The 20,505-nt window shown below is 36.3% G+C and overlaps 1 pseudogene; it reads right to left on the reverse strand.

The window, feature by feature from the left end:
- Positions 1–6,132: 6,132 nt before the first annotated feature.
- LOC102952349 lies at positions 6,133–19,873 on the reverse strand (annotated as a pseudogene).
- Between the last annotated feature and the right edge of the window lie 632 nt (positions 19,874–20,505).

Genomic DNA, 20,505 nt, shown 5'->3' on the forward strand with positions numbered 1-20,505 from the left:
GGGTATATATTTTTTTGTGGTACCAAGGCAACAGTTTTGCCTTAGGCTGCACTGAAAATAAGTACAAATGATAATAAGAAACAAAAAACTCTGCAGAACGTGAAACGATGTCACTGTGATTTTGTTGCAAAATAAAATTCCTAGAGAACCAAAAATAGAGTTGCACCTAATCATTGCTAATACTACATATATTTTCATCTTTAATAGGATAGATTATAGCTTTTTTTTTTGGAGGTAGGTATTAAGTTGGTATACTTGGGATATTTGGAATACAAGGTGAAGTAAATATATATGTATTATATATTATAAAAAGAATCTGACTGTTGTTTGTATGAAGGATTAAAATATAATCTAAAAAGCTTTTGCAAAATACTTTGGGCTGTCAGGACTCGTAACAAACTTTATGCCATATCTACTTGTACTCTCTATACCAAAGATAGAATAAAATAGTTTTTCATTTTTCTATTCAACACTGGGTACCCCATGACACCTGTTCGAGAATGATCACCTGAATTATGCATATCTCAAGTACTCCAAAGAGACATTTATAATAAAACAATATATTTGGGACACCTGGGTAGCTCAGTCAGTTAAGCATCTGACTTCGGCTTACTCATCAGGCTCTCTGCTGTCAGCACAGAGCCCGCTTCAGATCCTCTGTCCCCCTCTCTCTGTGCCCCTCCCCTGCTCTCTCTCTCTCTCTTTCAACACCGGAAACATTTTTAAAAAATAAATACAACAATGTATTCTAAATAAGTAAATAAAATGTCATAGATAACTACAAAATGAGCATGTACCGGAATACTACCAACAACTCTGCATGCATCAATTTGACAATATAGATGAAGTGGAAAAATTTCTCGAAAAGCAAAACTGATCCAACACTCAAACATCAATTAACATATTCTATCATATTAACAACTAAAGAAGAAAAATCACGTGACTATATCAATCAGTACAGAGAAAGCTTTTTATGAAATTCAACATAAATTTTAGGTAAAAACTCTCAAAAAACTGGGAATAGAGGGGAAATTCGCCTAAGATCAGGAAAAAGGCAAGGATTTCCTATCTTTCCACTTTCATACAACATAGTACTGGAAGTCCTGGCCTGTGCAAAAAAGCAAGAAAAGGAAGAGGCATACAAATCAGGAAAGATCTATCTCTAATTGCAGATGACATGAAAATCCCAAGGAATCAACAACAGAAACAAAGTCTTAAAACTAATAAGGAAGTTCGGTAGAGTCAAAGGATATAAAATTAACATATAAAAATTAGTTGTATTTTTATATGTAAGGACCATGCACATGAAAACCAAAATGAAATATTATTTACAAATGCTCACAAAAAATTAAATATTTACCTGTAAATCTAACAAAATACATAAAGGCCTTGAAAGCTAAACTACAATGCTGAGAAAAAGAAATCAAAGACAATCTAAATGAACAGAGACATACCTGTTCGTGGATTAGAAGACTCATCATATTAAGGGTGTCAAATCTCCCCCAAATTTATATAGAGGTTTAACACAATTCCTCTTCTAAATATCTGCAAGATATTTTATATAGATAAGATTATTCTAAAATTTATACAGAAAATCAAAGGAATCAGGATGGCTCAAATAGTTTTGAGACAAAAGAATATTGTGAGAAGAATCAGTCTACCTGATTTTAGGACTTACTACTTAGCTACTGTAATCAAGACTGGTATTGGCAGAGGGATAGATCCACAGATCAATGGAACAGAACAGAGAAGCCAGAAATAGACCCACACAAGCAAAACTATAGTCACCACAGTAATGGTCTCCCGCAAAGATATCTAATCCTTGAAAATGTGCTATAGTAGGTTACTAGTCAAAAGGGACTTTGCAGGTGTGATTAAATGAAGGATCCTGAGAGGGGAAGATTATCTTGGATTACCTAAATGAGCACAATGTAATCTCAAGGGTCTTTATAAGTGGAAAAGAGAGGCAGAAGAGTTAAAGTCAAAAAGAGATTTGAAGATGTTATGTCGCTGGCTTTGATGATGGAGGAAGGGGTCATGAACCCAGGAATGCGGGTAGCCTCTAGAAAGTAGAAAAGGGAAAAAGAAAACTCTCCCTGAGAGTCTCTAGAAAGAATATAACCTCCACAATACCTTGAATTAACCTAGGGAAAACCTGTTGTATTTCAGACCTCCACAAGTATAAGATAATAATTTGCTGTTGTTTAAGCCACCAAGTTTGTGGTGATTTCTTACAGCAGCAGTAGAATACAATGGCCAACTCATTTTTGAAAAGATGCCATTACAATTCAATGCGTGTAAGATAGTCTTTTCAATAAATGGTGCTAGAGGAATTGGACATCTATAGGCAAATACATATATTGGGACCTTAAACTGAAACAACTTAATCAAAAATTAACTCAAAACAAATCAGGTTTAAATGTAAAATGTAAAACCATAAAACTCTAAGGAGAAAATATCGGAAAAAATCTTTAGGAAGTAGGGATTGGTGAAGATTTCTTACATGTGACATCTAAAGCACAATCCATACAAGAAAAAGTCAAAAAATTAGACTTTATCAAAACCAAAACTTTGCCTCTGTGAACGACAGAAAGGAAACTCGTGCTACAGATGGGGAGAAAAGATATCTGAAGATATATGAAAGATATCTTATTTATTTGGGGGGGGGCGGGGCAGGGGAAGGGAGGGAGAGAGAGGGAATCCCAAGCAGGCTCTGTGCCACCAGTACAGAGTCCAATGTGGGGCTTGAACTCACAAACCGTGAGATCTTGAGATCTTGACCTGAGCTGAAGCTAGGCTTAACCACCTGAGTCACCCAGGTGTCCCTAGATTTTCATTTAAGTGGTGTTTGTAAACAAGGCAATCACTCCTTCTGCATCATAAGGAGCTTCATAAGTTAATACACAATGTTAGGTTGCTGCATTGTTTTCCACCAGCTCTGGACTGAGTTTTCATTGCAAAGACTGACAGCAGGTTTATTTCTAAGCCAATCGGTAAAAGTACTGAGAAGAATTAGAAGTCTTAAAATTAAGTTAGGTAGGTATAGAAAATTGCAGATCTTTTCTGAATCAATCAATAGAATTTTTTTTTGCATTGTTATTAGAAAAAATAGCATTTTTAAAGATATGAAACATTAGTCTTGGCAGAACAAATTTTCCTACTGATTTATCCCAAACTGAAATATAAAGTAGCATTTCTTTAGTGAAGTAGTTCTTAGCAAAAAAGCAAAACTTTCTAAATCACAACTCACATGGGATTTTCCTAGATGTGTTAAAATTCTGAAACAAAGTGTCTCCTAAAGTGGCCTGGGGCAGATGATCCTAATCTCAAGGCTCTTTAAAATTCAACATAAAGACTCTCCCCTCCCCCCAACCAAGGCACATTAGAATTTGGAAGGCATTGCTTATTTTGATGAAAACCCCTCTTGGAGATTCTAATGATTCTGCTCTTCATTGAAGAAATAATCACTTATTTCACTTCCCGTTCTCAATTTTAAGAAATTAAAAAAAAAGTCTTTCAACTGCTTAGCACACAAGTTCACAAATTTCCTGGTATATATCCACATTTTTTTGGGTACATAAAAAATGCAGATCATTAGGACACATTCCCCGAGATTTTGGTTCCCTTGTTTTGCACAGCCTGCATTTCATAAAATTGCCCCACTCCAGATGACTTGGGTGCAGCTAGACTAAGAAGCATGATTTGGTAACTACCAATCACTAGACTGTGGCTTCCAAACCTGCATGGTCATCAAAATTACCCAGGATGTTAAAGAAAAACAAAAAAACAAACAAACAAAAAAACCCCACAAATTATTTTGCTCCATAACCTCCAGGTTTAAATTCTGTTGATTTGTTGGGTACAAAGAGCAAAGTGGCTATTACCTCAATTTTTCACTAGTTCTTGGCATCATTTCAATGGGCAGTCATGTTTGGGAACCATTGTCTAGTGAACCTTCATGAATTTTAAAATGATGGCAGTTCCGTCCTTTCATATACTCTATGTTCTCTATATTTGCTTAAGGAGCATTTATCAAGTGCCCACCACATGCCAGGCACAAAGCTAGTGGGATGTAGAGATGAATGGACATAGAATTGTCCTGGAGATGTTCAGACTGTAGACTCATAACCAGTTCTCAAGTGAACAATTACAACATAGAGTGATACCTTAATAGAATTTTTTGTAAGCTGCTAAATATACTGACCTTCTGTGTTCAAAGATTTAACAGGAAAGTGATGAACGATATAATCAAATCTATTTAGAAAAGCACTCCCTCCTTGACAAGGGTGAGAAAAACAAAGGGAAAATTATGACCTTCTACCATATGTTATGAATTATGCTGGGTGCTTTCCCTAGTTCATCCCATTTAATCCCCACACCATCCATTGAGGTAGGTTTTATCATCCCTTTTTGTTCCAAAGAGGAAACTGAAGGTCAGAGTGATTTGACCAAGGCTTTCTTGTAGAAAGTGTGTTCTAGCCTGCATCTAAATCTGAATCTGCCTGACTGTAAAGCCTATGCACTTTCTTCTCTGCCTGGCTAATGTTTACTAAGGGGATGATAATCTACTATATGTTGTACACAGAGGGTTATTTGTTCTTTTTTCCTTCTCCTGATTAGTACATGTAAACTAATCATCCCTAGCTCTAAGAGAAAATATGGAAAAATTTAGAAAATATGGCATTTAAAAAATATTCTAAATAAAGATTTAGGGATAAAGTATGCTAAAACTATTGCTTACAGTGAGATTTGGGAAATAACCATGAATTTCATTAAACGATGTTTATTCCTAGCTATGAACTACTTCCTACCTACGGCCACACCTTTTACCCTCTCTCCATCCACACTCCTAAAAATTGTGTAGTTGAAAGAAGCAAACCAATATTTGTTCTTGTTTTTGGTTATATATCCATATAGTATGTATATAATATTGTGTACATATGTATTGCACATATATAATATGTGTGTATGTATATATGTATGTATGTGTATATATATATACATAGAATTGTTGGGTTTATATCGTTTTCTCCTTTAATTACAGCGTTGGACATACACCGAACAAAACAAAACAATGAACAAAACAAACATGGCTCCTGTTCTTGAGTGGCTTGTAGTCTGGAGAATTATAAGGAAATAAATAAATAATAAATACAATGAAGCCGTATATGTATTTACACATATAAATGATCATAAAAAGATAGTGTAAAAAGGAACCTTTCTTTTTCTAATTTTTACAAAAGCTGTATTGGTGATGGATGCCATAGTTATGTTTGATCCATTCTGATTATACAGTAGAACATGCAGTTCTGATTGTAAAACAAATATAGTTGAACTTTGAACAACATTGGGGTTAGGGGTGCCAACCCCCACTACATAGTTGAAAATCCATGTATAATCTATTTTTTATAGTTTAATATATTTTAATAGCAAACTTACAGGAACAGCACAGAAGACAGACAACATTAAAAACACATAATTGCATGTAAGAGAACTCAGGAAAGTATAGTGAATGGATGGAATCTATTGAATAAAAATGCTACAAACACCATTTAGTTGCTATCAAGAAGAAATTTGCTTGTTCTAAAAAATCCAAATGCTTGCATTGTCCAGAAAAATGTAACAGATTTGTTTATAATTGTGATAAAGTCAAACTACTAAAATTTGCTTACTGATACATTTTGGCACACATTAATGCTTTATGGCCCCACATTTATATTAAACATTCGCACACACATGAAAATATAAAAGCTGCCAATACCTGATTTCTGTCCCCTATATTTCTACTTGCAGTCATATACTTAGTTATCTTTTGACACTATGGAAAAAAAATACCTAACATTCAGAACTATCAATAACAGAAAGAAGACAAAATTAAAAAAAAAATGCGTATTATTTATTTTTTAGGGAGAGAGATAGAGTGCAAAATGGGGAGGGGCAGAGAGAGGGAGACACAGAATCTGAATCAGGCTCCAGACTCTGGGCTGTCACCATAGAGCCGGGTGTGGGCTCGGACCTTCCAACCACGAGATCATGACCTGAGTCAAAGTCAGACGTTTAACTGACTGAGCCACCCAGGCACCCCAATAAAATTTTTTTAAGGAATGAAAGGTTTTTCACCATACTGGATTCTTAATCATATTCTCCACGTACGTGGTGTGCTAGCTGGATGTCTTTTGGCACAATTGTTCTGTGTTTGGCATGGGTAGCACACAGGCCGGTGTCTTCAAAAAGGCCCACCAGATAGGCTTCACTTGCCTTCTGCAAAACACCAATAGCTTCAGTCTAAAAGCACAGATCTGTTTTGAAGTCCTGAGAAATTTCTCGCATCCAATGCTGGAAAGGAAGTTTGTGAATCTGATGATGTCTAATTTCAGAGTGCCACAGTACTAGGTCGGTAACAATGAGGTTTCTTTACCCCTCCGGTAGAGGGAGCACTCTTGTGAATGGCTTTTGTAGCCAGTTGCTTCCTGGGTGCTTTATCACTGGTGGATTTGGGGCAGTTTGCTTTGTATGGGCCACGGTACAGAGACCTCCTACTCAACCCCTTTCCCCTTCTCCTTAGGCTGCCGCTTAGCTGCAAATCTCCATGTGTAACTTTCGACTCCCCCCAAATTTAACTACTACTAGCCAACTGCTGGCTGGAAGCCTTGCCGATCAAGTTGATTAACAAATACTTTGTATGTTATATCTATTATATACAGCATTCTTATAATAAAGTAAGCTAGAGAAAAGGAAATCATAAGGAAGAGAAAATACATTTAGAGTACTGTGCTTAATTCTTTTAAAAATAAATCCATGTATAAATGTATTTCAAACCCTGTTCTTCAAGGGTCAGTAGTATAATGTATTTCATGTCTTCTTGAAGTTAGTCAGAAAACCAGGTAAATAGGCCCTCCAAAATCTAAATATTGATTTATTTGAAAGCAAAAAAATAAAAATAAAAAATTAATGTTTATTTTTGAGAGAGATAGAGAGTAGGGGGAGAAGCAGGGGAAGGGCAGAGAGAGAGAGGGAAATAAAGAATCTGAAGCAGACTCCAGGCTCTGACCTTTTAGCACAGAGACGGACATGGGGTTCGAACTCACAAACCGTGAGATCATGACCTGAGCCAAAGTCAGACACTTAACCGACTGAGCCACCCTGGCTCCTCTGAAAGCAACAGAAATTTAACATTATGAGAAATATTCACAATCACATAGGAAAAAAAAAGTTATCTCCCGGGGCTATCTCAAGAAAGGAACTGTAATCCATTAGTGCAGAGTTAATTACAATTTTAATTCTCTTATTGCCAGAGAAAACATTTGTTGTCACTTGCAGCATGGCAGTAGCTTAGCTAATTTAAATTGTTTTCTTATGACAATGCATAATTGCATAATGTTCTGTCAAGTTAGTTTAATACTTAAAAAATTTTTTTAATGTTTTTACTTATTTCTGAGACAGAGAGAGACAAAGCATGAGTGGGGGAGGGGCAGAGAGAGAGGGAGACACAGAATCAGAAACAGGCTCTAGGCTCTGAGCTGTCAGCACAGAGACTGACGCAGGGCTCGAAACCACAAACCGTGAGATCGTGACCTGAGCCGAAGTCTGTTGCTCAGCTGACTGAGCCACCCAGGCGCCCCAAGTTAGTTTAATACTTTAAAGAAATAACCCGGATAAAAATTGCCTAACATGGAAGAATGACTTTCTAATAGTGAAATTTCAAGCACAAGCTAAAGCAGGTTGTTATTCAGCAAGTTTTTCCCCAGCACTCCTCCTCTAAAAATCTCTGAAATGCTAGTATAAGATAGACATTTGTGGAGGAGGAAAAGGGAGTGATCCAATAGTGCAAAACTGCTCTAAAGGATTTTATTGTATGAACTATATGTGTCAGAGGAGCTAGCAAACATTGCCATATAGCATAAAAAGAAAATGTACATATAAACAATGCAACCAACTATCAGAGTGTCATGCCAAGTAAAACACCAAATAAACCTTGAACAATGAAAAAAAAAGAGAAGAAAGTACACACAAAAAAGAGAGAGGGAAAGGGGTGGAGGTGGAGGGCCTGGTGGGAAAGAACCACTGAGTGCTCATCTTTATCTTAACGGACTACATGGTCTAATCACCACTGAGCACTCATCGTTACCTTGGTTGCCTACGGCCAATGGAGCAAGATGGGGCCCATGTTCTCAAAAGTGTGTCACATGAAACTACAGCATTAAGCCTTTTGAATGTACTCTCTCCACATATGACAACCCACCCCATGCTTACGCTGAAAGGTAATGAGTGCCTCTTTTATGACCTCTTTTCATTGTTTGTGGCCATGTAAAAGCTTGTGTTGGTTTCTTCTGTTGAAAGTCAAAACTACGAAGCAAATTGGACAATACTGGGGGTACATTTTAAAAGACAGAAGCTCAAGAAGAAAGGCAAGAAGAAAGAACTGAGGAGACAGTAGTTTTGTGCACTGTCCATGTGCATTTTCCATGGAGGATTAGAAGATTTTTTTTTAATTTTTAAAACTTTTTTTAATGTTTATTTATCTGAGAGAGAGAGAGAGAGAGAGAGAGAGAGAGAGAGAGAGAGACAGTGTGTGTGAGCAGGGGAGGGGCAAAGAGAGAGGAAGACACAGAATCTGAAGCCAGCTCCTGGCTCTGAGCTGTCAGCACAGAGCCTGGTGCAGGGCTCAAACCCACAGTCTGTGAAAACATGACTGAACCAAAGTCGATTGCTTAGCCAACTGAGCCACCCAGGCGTCCTTAGAGGCGTTTTTGTTTGTCTGTTTGTTTTTTTAAATAGCTACCATAGCTACATGGATTCTTCTCATTCACATGATGTCAACAAAGAAAAAAGTGATTTATATTCATTATGATATTGAAAACTTACAGTTATAGAAAAATAAAATCATAACTGACCTTTTGTTGATCGAAAGTTACAGGTCATGCCTTTACATATAACTCTTAGCTGAGGAATGAGGTTTGAATATCCTAGAAGGAGCCAAACTGAAATAAAAAAAGACATAGCTGGGAGACAGAGATGACTGCTAAAATAAGAAGAATATCCTAGGTGATCACCTGCCAAAGTCCCAAATAGACTATGATGAGTAAAGTCAAAAGAGGGAGTAGATCAGCTGCTTGATCTTATCTAATACCTCTAACATCTTCTTTGGATAGACTAATAGGAGAGCTGGAATCAGAGCATGGGTTTATGGACACCCAGTTAGCACCTCTTTCCATGGCCTCATGCTGCAGTGCCTACATTTGATGTATTTTTTTAAATTCCCCCCCATCCTTATCTAGTATAAGTGACAAAAGTGGAATAGCTGTAAGATATATGACTTGATATTTTGACATACATATACATTGTGAAATAAGAGCTACAATCAAGATAATTAACATATCCATCACCTCACATAATGAAATGGGGAGATGGTACAAAGTTTCTGTTATACAAGATGAATAAGTTCTGGAAAGCTAATTGCAGCAATGTAAATATAGTAAACAATATTTTATACTTGAAATTTTCTAGAATAGATCTTAACTTAAATGTCCTAACCACAAAAAACATTGGTTTTAATATTATATATATATTTGTATATATACATATGTATAAATGTGTATATATATATATTTGTATATGCCTATATACATATATACGTACATACCTACATATATATACATATATATGTTGCTATTAAATATGTATGTTACTATTATGGTTATTAAAGTACCAATTTACTTGAAAGCATTACAACATTTTAAGTAGCATTTTGTATTTTTTCAACAAATGGAGCGATTCTGTGGAAATATTTGTAATTTGGAGATGTTAAAATGGATCTTCTTGAGTAATAAAAGTTGGACCATTTTCCTTAGGTCTAGTCAGCATGAAAATGTAGACCCGTATAATGTATATACTTTTAATTGAAGTACAGTTGAAAAACTGCTATATTAGTTTCCGGTATACAACGTGGTTATTTGACGAGTCTACGTTATGCTATATTCACCACACGTATAGCTACAGTCTGTCACCATACAACACTATTACAATACCATTAACTATATTTCCTATGCTGTATCTTTCATCCCCTTGACTTATTCATTCCATAATTAGAAGTGTGTACTTCCCACTCCCCTTCTCCCATTTTGCGCATCCCCTTACCTCCTTTCCTTATGTCAATCATCAGTTAGTTCTTTTTATTTATGGGTTTCTGCTTCCTGTTTGTTGGTTTTTTCTATTTGTTTTGTTTTTTAGATTCCACATGTAGGTGAAATCGTATGCTATTTGTCTTTTGCTATCTCACTTATCTCTCTTAGCATAATACCCTCTAGCTCCATCCATGATGGTGCAATGACAAGATCTCATTCTTTTTTATCTATCTATAGATAGACAGATGAGAGATGATAGATAGATAGATAGATAGATAGATAGATAGATAGATAATAGATAGATAAATAGATACACACCACATCTTTTTTTCCCCATTCATCTGTCAATGGCACAGGTTGCTTCCATATCTAGGCTATTATAAATAATGCTACAATAAACATAAGGGTGCATATGTCTTTTCCAATGAAATGCTTTTGTTTTTGTTGTTGTTGTTTTTGTTTTTTCAAGACAAAATTTGTCTTTTCAAATGAAATGCTTTAGTTTTTGTTTTTTTGGTAAATACCGAGTAGTAGAATTACTGGATCATATGGTATTTCTACTTTTAATTTTCTGAAGAACTCCCATACTGTTTACAAAAAAAACCTATAATAATAAAAATAGTATGGTACTGGCATAAACATAGACACATTGATCAATAGAACAGAACAGACAGCCAGAAACAACCCATACTTATGTGGTTGATTAAATCTATGACAAAGGAGGCAAGAATATACAGTGGGGAAAACACAGTCTCTTCAATAAATGGTTCTGGGAAAACTGGACAGCTACATACAAAAGAATGAAACTAGACCACTGGTTTACATCACACACAAAAATAAAATAGATCAAAGACCTAAATGTGAGATCTGATACCATAAAACTTATAGAAGAAAACAGGCGATAATTTCTTTGACATAAGCCTTAGCAAAATTTCTCTAGATATGTCTCCTCAGGCAGGGGGAATAAAAGCAAAAATTAATTATTGGGACTACACCAAAATAGAAAGCTTTCGAACAGTGAAGGAAACCATCAACAAAACAGAAAGGCAACCTAATAAATGGGAGAAGATATTTGCAAATGATATATCTGATAAGGGGTTAATATCCAAAATATAGTATAAAAAATATATGAAGAACTTATACAACCCAATACCAAAAAGAAACCCCCCAAAAAACCCCAATCTAATTAAAAATGAGCAGAAGACTTAAAAGGACATTTTCCAAATAAGAACTAGAGATGGCCAACGGACAAGGGAAAAGATGCTCAATATCACTAATCATCAGAAAAATGCAAATCAACCACAATGAGATTTCACCTTGTACTGGTCAGAATAGCTAGAATAAAAAAGACAAGAAATAACAAGTGATGAGGGTGTTGACAAAAAGGAACCCTCATGCACTGTTAGTGGGAATGTAAATTGGTGCAGTGACTGTGGAAAAAAGTATGGACATATACCTATATAATATTAAGTATGAAATGATGTTAGAGATATATTCCTACTCAAACTGTTTCTGCTGCTGAATTTAAAAGATTGCAGTAGAGACTATGAATTTTCAGTGACTCCAGAAAAACTTATTTCTAGCAACAGAATAAGAGCTAAATATGCAATACTTTATTTTACCTCTCATTTAGTTTTCACCATTGTTTTCTGGAGAATATGCTAATATTTCTAATGGATAAATGTATCCATTAGAAAGAATATGGTCTCATATATTAGATCATTTGTTGATATGTCCCAAGCATTCACTTTCAGATTCCTCCTTCTCCAGAAGAGCTCACTCTAGAAGGGGGGACATACTTGAATTGAGAGATCTGCCACCTGACTTCCTTAGCTCTGGTCTCTCTCATGCCTATATCTTTTGGGCTTATTGTCTTCCAAAATAATCCTCATGAGTTGCCATAGTTTAAGAACTTGTTTTTTAAAATCTCTTCTATTTCTCTGTAGAATCTAAGACATTTAGAAGAGACAGAGACAAAAACAAAAGCACCCAGATCTTGATATAACAAGGGATAAAAACAGAAGAACATGGGATTCCCCTCCACCACTAAGCCCACTATCATTCCTGGTGATGTCAACAACCACAAAGAAGTCATCACATGCTGTGGCTCCTCACATCTGCTCATCTTTTCCTCTGCTTCCCCCTTTGCCACATACTCTCATGTCATCACTAATAACTAGAGTAGCACCTCTGAAATCTCAACGGCAAGCCAATACTGATTACCATCTTCTATTTTCTTGCTGATTAGAGAATCCAAACTGCTATAACTCTTTGACTGTGTTGATTCCCCTTATTCATTGACCTGCCATTTTTTGTCTGCCCATCTCATTCGGTTCTTTGGCTTAATGTACTACCTACTGCTGATGACTTCCAAATTTCGAATTTAGTTTGTGTGGGTGACTGCAATGGGAGAACACTCTTAAAGTTTTTAGAGGTCCCCCTCTTCCAGATTGCACAAGTATAGCAATACCCTTTAGCAAAGGGTTGCCTAGTCACTCACACAATTTTGTATTTATCCACAGGCCTCATTTGATTGAGAATTTTTTACCAGCTGGAAGAGAGGGGATGAGAGGTGATTTATTTTTCAACCCAGCAAGTCTTGGGTCTTGTCTATTTTCTCTAATTTCTGCTTGCAAACTGATTAGTTCCTTCTACCTTATATATTTCTTCCTGTATTTTATCATATACCACTAAGAGAAACAAACTGATGGCTACCAGGTGGGGGTGGGGGATGAAAAACATGGGTAAAGGAGAGTGGGAGGTTCACACTCCAGTTATGGAGTAAGTCAGGGGAATAAAAAGTAAATCATAGGGAATATGGTCAATGCTATTGCAATAGTGTTATACGGTGACAGATGGCAGCTACACTTATGGTGAACATAGCATAATGTATAGAGTTGTCCAATCACTATTTGTACACTTGAAACTGATGTAACATTGTGTGTGAACTATACTTCAATTAAAAAAGGGGAAAGAAAATACAGTCTGGGGGCACCCTATCGAGATGAGTTTTCATCTCCAACGGCAACTCTCAGAGTCTCCTCTTTGATAAAGACTATCCACTTTCCCTCAATTCTGTTTAGTTCAACAAATGTTTATTGAGTACTCGCCATGGACCAGGAACTTTATAAGGATCCTGCATTTAAGTTTTATGGGTGACTAGGGAGAAAGATACAGCCACAGATATGGGTTAAATTTGAGACTCTTAGAGTAGCAAAGATATGCAATGGTCCATGTGAGAGATTCTGAGACCCATGGTAGGGATGAAAAGTGAGTAATCAGACTGAGAAAAAATTGGGAAATCTTAGATTATTGGGTATTTGGTGAGGGAGGAAAAAATATTCGAAACTGAAATTGAGATATTTTTAGCTTGGGGTATCTAAATGTGTGGTGTTGTCCCCCAAAACAGTAGGAAATATAGACTGAGAGCATGTTTGGGGTTTGAGTTTATTTCTGGACAATGTCGAATATACGTACAGCCATATCCAGGGGAAGAAGTGTGGCAAGCAGTTCCAGAGTGAGATCTAGTCTAGATGTGTACCTTGGAAGTTATCAGTTGGCAACATGACAGTTACACCCAAGCCCTCCAAAGCTCTGATTTAAACACCCACACATAGTCACACAACTTCCTTGCCTGGTGTAAAGGAGATATGAGAAAGTTGTGGAGATTCCGGGGGTGGTTCGCTCCCTGGTGTTTCAGTCAGAGCCCAAGTGCCCCATTTAACTAAATTATTCCTGCTGTTGGCACTGACATTTTAAGTTACATAATTTTCCAATTCGACTATCCTATTCTTAAATTTATGTTTCTGTTGATAGGGATAAATTGAAAAGATGATATTGGCTATTTTCTAATTTGGGACCTACTGCTTTTTTTAAATACTTAAGCGACATGATGTGAGTATTAATTATGGAAAATATAGGGCAAATTTACATTGGTTTTATGCTTGTCATTACGATATACACTTTCCTACCATATTATTTAATCCTCTTCCTAAATCTTTCAAGGCAGGCATTATTGCCACCACTTTATAAATGAGGAAACTGAAGTTAAGGGAAATGATTTAACTTTCTAAAAATCATAATGTGTGGGCAAGATACTTAAAGTATCGGCAAAACAACATATTTCTAGAGCTCTCCCTTTTAAAAAAAATTAGTTGCAATGTTTACATTTCATAGACCAAAATTTACCATATGACTGAATACTGCTTTCCCTTAACTGAAATGTCACTCTCCCATCAACTCTGTGTTCCTTCACTTTCTTCCTTCTTTCCTTCACTTTCCTTCACTACGTTTGCATTGCTGACTTTTATAGCAGATTCAAATTCTTCAGGTTTCTCAGTGTCTACCGGACATTTCTATTCTGCTTCATGTTATATCTTCATTCTTTTGCTCACTGGAAATTTCTGCTGGAGGCCTCACAAACATAGTACAGTTCCCTAAATGAATCATCAAGCTGTCCATGCCTTTGATACCTCAGATCCAATGGCCCGTCTCTTTAAATGTATTCTTGTCTAATTGATGACTTACTCCGTCCCTTGTCATTTTACCACATGTGTATAAAACATAATCTCAGTTGCATCACTCCACCAACTCACTTTCTCTTTTCCTAAACAATAGCTACTTCTGAGTCCTACTAGAGATATATATATAATCCTGCACATTGATTCCCTTACAAATTCAGTTTCCAATAGAAGACAGCATTTGAGGCTCCTCAGAAAAAACTTCTGTGTGCCCTCACTTACCTCTTCCATTCCTCAACATCTGTTTTCCATTTATTTTTTAAACCTTCTATCCTTTTCCTTTTACCTTCAGTCTCAGCAGATAATCTCAATACCTAATTCACAGACAAAACAGTGATGTCCTAAGTACCTACTTCTTGTTCCATTTATCTTGCCCACAACCTGCCTATACCATCCCCATTCTTTAGACAGACCTCTTTCCTCATGTGTTACCAGATGTGGTTCTCTCTTATTGATGGCTAACCCCACAACTGGGCACTGGATGGCATTCCCATCTCCATAACTCACATCTCTAGATTTCTCTTTCGCACATTCCTTCAAAATAACATTTTTTGAAAAAGCAGTCTAGACTTTGCTTTCCACTTTCTAACTCCCCAATGACTCTTCAAACCATTACAATCTAGCTTCTATCCTCACCACATCAAGCTAAAATGTCTTCATGATGTATTCTTGTTTCTCAAAACAATTGGATTTGGTATGGCTTACCCCACCAGCTTCAGTTACAATATGGGCAACATTTTTCCCTCTAAAAATAGCTAAATACAATATTTCTGTTTGTAAAAACAAACAAAACAGCAACAACAACAAAACAAACAAACAAAACAAACAAAAAAATCCAAAAACAAAATCTCAAAATCAGGGGCAAAATTATAAAATCCAGGTAATAAAAATATTTCCCAGAATCCATCTGAGTTTGTTTTAGAGAATCAGGTGGCTTTTGTTTTTTCTTTAGACTAGTAATGCACTACTCTACTTGAATTATAACATCACAGGAACAAAAAAAAGTGTTTGCTATAGAATAATTTTTTCCCTTTTGGGTAGCTAAGTATAAATTAAGACCTATGTGATTAACCATGACAACTCTGATAATAAATTTAGATTTAAAATTATTTTTTGGGCTTACAGATAGAATTTGTGTCATTTATTTTGTCTTCCAGCATTGGAATACTTTTTCCAATTGTATTACCCTGCAATACGCACAAAGAGTCAGTCATTCACTCTAGTTTTCCTAAGTAGCCTGTGTTTGCCTCTTTGGAGAGGTTTCTGAGTATTTCTTTCAGGGAAACATAATCCATTGGAGGTTGCCAATTATAAAAATCTGAAAATCTCAAACAGTTATCCTGAAAACGCAGGATAAGTTGGGATGTGACAGGTGGGAGTAAGCTTGATGTCCACGTAAGAAGTGGTAACCTAGTGGGACACTGACTGCATTGAGATTAATAATATCATCTTACATAAGAAGTAAATCAATTTCTGTCCCTCAAGATGGGCAATTTCCTGGAGTACAAAGAGTTTCTGAAAACAGTTTGTGGCATCTCTCAAGAAAACTAACTGACTACTGTAACAAGGATGGCCCTAAAATAGATCTCATTCCTGATGAATAAGATTTTACTGATGGGATGGTAATAACATTAGCAGAAGCATTTGTTGACATGAAGTCAAAGTCTAATTTTCATTAGCCTGAAGTTTGTGATGTATGAAGTCAACATAAGTGCCAAGAGGTACCTGTGAAAGTGAATCTACTTCTGAAGCGTTTAAAAGCATGGCTATTAAATGTTGTCAGTAGTCAGTTAAATCAGAGCAGTAGATACAGTGTAAGCAAAAGACACCACCTGAGACTTCTGATCTTTCTTAATTGGCAGAAAAGAAGGACCAAAAGTAAAAGGGTAGAGATGATGGTCCTATTGAGAACTTTTAGTTGGTAAATAGAGAATGACAAAAAACAACAATAAGCAAGATTGGTGGTAAAGGGAAGAAGTGCTGAAAAATCAGAGAATTAATCTGGTTCCATTGTTTTGAGCAGAAACTGCCAACTTTTGTAGTCAGCAGTTTGTCATTTTGGGCAGAGGTTGTCCACTTTATATAGTCAACAGCTTCAGAATTCCTAAAAATCATCAATTTAGGGTCTCCTGCTAGAATGGAAGTCCAGTAGTCAGAAGGAATTGCTGTATATATTTCAATTTGAGAAACGTGACTCCAAGGATCAACACCTTGGAATTTTACTGCAGTACCAATTGTTAACAGTACCTTTAAGTTTTTTTTCTGTTGAGGTTTAAGGGCAGGTTTTTTTTTTTTCTGATGCCTTTTTCAGAAGCTCAGATCTCCAGGCTTCAGATCATGCAAAGGCTGCTTAGCTAGGCATTTTGGAAATACGGTTTTACCTATTGGCGATAAAGCTAGAGGTATCATTTGAGTCTCCTGCATAATTGGTCATCTCAGCTTCTAAGAGAGTAGAATCTAGGCTAATTTATTTTTGCTAAGTTTTTTAACTAAAAATTTTTAATTTATTTTATATTTATTTTGCTATTATAAGTCATATCATGAAGCTTTTTTGGTACATTCCTTTATCATGACAATCTCCTTAAATGATAGCAAAGAAGCTCCAATTTGTTTAGTTTGTCATTCATTTTCTAAGGGTTTCTGTAGCAGTCACGAAATTTCAATAACTCAAGCATTTCAAAGCGATGGACTAACGTAAAATCTTATATCCCCTTAAGTATAAATAGTCTTCTACCTTTTTTTTTTCCTCCAGAAGGCAGGTCTGAGCAATAGCAACTAATTTAGCTACCTAAATTGACTTAATTCTGTGAGACACTTAAATTTTAAGAAAAATTCATGCCTGATAAAATAACCTACTTGGAAAAAAAAATTTAAGAATCAAACATTCATAAACAGAAGTAAATCAGAATTGTCCAAGAGAGTCTCAATCTAGGAAATCTGTACAAGGTATGGAATGTTCCCTGAGATAAGCTAAATAATCATGGGATTCTTCTTCCTGTAAAAGAAGAAGTTATCCAGCTTTAGAGCATTGCAATGCTGAGCAGTTGCATGTGAATGGAGAAAGCAACACTATTTCATAATTTGACACCTGGCCAAAAAGTACTCAGGCATTTTGTCAATAGAAGAATTTGTATAATATGGGAAACCATTAAGCTTATTTGGAATTTTAAAACTAAATCAGCTCTGGTTTCCTTAAGTTTTTCTATTCCTGTATCACTCTTAGTCAAGGGGATATGCTTTGGTTATTGAATCTAAAGAAAGACTGAAATAACAGGCTTCTGATGATTGTCATGTTATTGAATCATACCCCTAATGTTTATTCAGACTTTAAATGAACAACAACAGCAAAACAAAGAGAGACAGAGAGAGACAGAGAGAGAGAGAGAGAGAGGAGAGAGGAGAGAAAAAAAAAGTTTTTAAAGTGAGAATCCCGGAAACAAATTGCTTTGGTGACTGTTATATACCTATCTTTGAGCTGAAATAGGAATATGTTTTATTTTTTAATTTGAAAAATATTCAATCATTAAAAGATCATTTACATCCACATATTTACTAAAAAGTCAAGCTTTCTTTGAATTATCAGTTTTTTAAATATATATTAAGTATGGTAGACAAAACCTTTCAAAACAGCTTTGAATTAGTTAATATTTGTAGAATTTTTAGGCAAGCCTGATTACTTTTATGGTCCTTTCTTTTACAGGGTGAAAGGGGAAGCATTGTGTTACCCAATGACCATTTTGAAAACCCAAAGATAGTGTAGTCTTAAAGGACATATTTATCTTTATTTTATTTTATCAAATATTTTGAAATATTTTACTTAGCCATTGTTGATAATTTTACTTCTTAGGGCTTTGTTGGTATTTAATTATTAAGGCAGATCAAAGGCAGTGAGTAGTCAGCGAGGGCCCTGGGGGGATAAATCAGTATTAGCTCCTGAGGCAACTGCCTGCGATATGGTAACTTTAATTCAGAGGAGGACTGAAAGAAAGAGAAGGCCCTTCCTCCAGCATGCCTGGGAATTTCAGGGGAAGATGGAGATTAAAGATCTCAGTCTCAGCCCGTATTTTCCCAAGTGTCGAAGACACCAGATCTCATGGTCCCACTTCTTTCCACCAGTGTCCCTGTTTTAGGGTGAGAGATCTGCAGGGACTGAGCATTTAATTTGGGGCTGAAACTCTGCAGGCATACTTCCAGATATGCAACCTCAGGAGAGGAGGAAAGCATTCCAAGTTGCCATGGGGCCTTCCAATCCCATGTTCTTATTTATATGTTTATGGCTCCTAATTCCCATTTACGCTTGCTGAGGCCCAAAGAGGAAAATGACAATGTGAGGAAGGGAGATTCTACCACATGCCATAGATTACTCATGTCCCTTTTATCCTGGCCAGGAGGTTATCCCTGAGCTCCTTCAAATGTGAATCACCCAAATCCTGACACCCATCTTTAAAGATCATTTCTTGGGTCCACTTATAGTATGAAATACCATATCAGCCAGGTTCCCACCAGGAAGCAGTTGGTATGCTCATGGTAGAATAATTCAAGGAGTGTTTATCTACTAAAGGAGTATTTACAAAGATGTTGCAAGACATAGTGGAATTATAAGGGATGGTGCAGGATCCTGGGGCAAATAAGAGCTCTTATCATCCCTCAGCCTTAAAGGATGAGAAAAGGGAATAGTTACCACAACCTGAAAAGAAGATGTTGGGAGAAAGGACCTGTAGCCATAGGACACAGACTTTCTGAAGTAAGCTTGAAAGAAGGGAGGCAGGAGAATAATTCTCTTAATGTCACTCTTCTCCCCACCCCTAATCTACTGGTACTCTTCATGGGCCAAATCCCACTGGAAACGGGAGGACAAGGAGGACCTCCAGTGCAGTTCATTCAAGTCGGTGTCCTGGGACAGAAAGCAGGGAAGGGGAGACGAAGAAAAGATCTGGAGAGGAAAATAGATGAAGTGTGGCTCACTTATGTTATGGGCATTTCACTGTGGTCCTATTTCATCTCTACTGGCAACTAAAATCATTGTTGGGGGCTTCCATGAAATCCTATACTTACAGATCTCCTGAAAGAGCCTTTTCAGATCCTTGCTTTTGCAGCTCTTCCAATAGTTATCTAGCTCAAATTCTTGATATTAATTTTCTTTCCACTAACTATATCTTGAGTGGCTTCTGCTTTCCCAACCAAATCTGTCCGATCCAAGAACATTGCATCCCTTAAAAAGGGCTCCATAGCCAAAAAGTAAGCAATCAGAGAGAAACGAATCCAATGTTTCTTTCTCCAATTCCTTTGGTCAGAAAGATGAGGAAAGCTGAACAGAGACATTTTTTTCTTTTGTTTCCTTGGACACCCATGAAGTTCATGGGAAGTTCGAAATGACATTTTTAACCATATTTAAGAACATAGCATTTTAAGATCAATACATTCAAATGTGTATATATAACACTAACACAGATAGAACAGAGCTTGTTAAGGCAAGGTTCCTATAAAGGAATGTTACTTTTTAACTCTTCCTTTTTCTGGGCACCAAAATCTAGACTGCAGCAAGTATATGGAAACTAACCCGAATGGATCTTCTAAACCTGGAGAAGTTTATTAATTCAAGACAGATGAAAAGTAGGGACTGAAAATAAATAAACACATACTTTAGAATAAGAACCATCTGTAGGACACGCTGCAGTTAATCTTGATGTAAATCTAGACAACAAAGAACAAATCTTATGTTAATTTTTAGGGATACTGCAAAAGCCTTTAATCCTATCTCTAGTTCAATCCATGCTGTTTCTCCTAAATCTGATAACACTTTTGTTTGCCACACTTGTCCTTCGTCTTAGTGGTCCATATTTCAGTGGAAAGCTTTTGCT

This window comes from Panthera tigris, chromosome B1 (assembly GCF_018350195.1).
Source record: "Panthera tigris isolate Pti1 chromosome B1, P.tigris_Pti1_mat1.1, whole genome shotgun sequence".
NCBI lineage: Eukaryota > Metazoa > Chordata > Mammalia > Carnivora > Felidae > Panthera > Panthera tigris.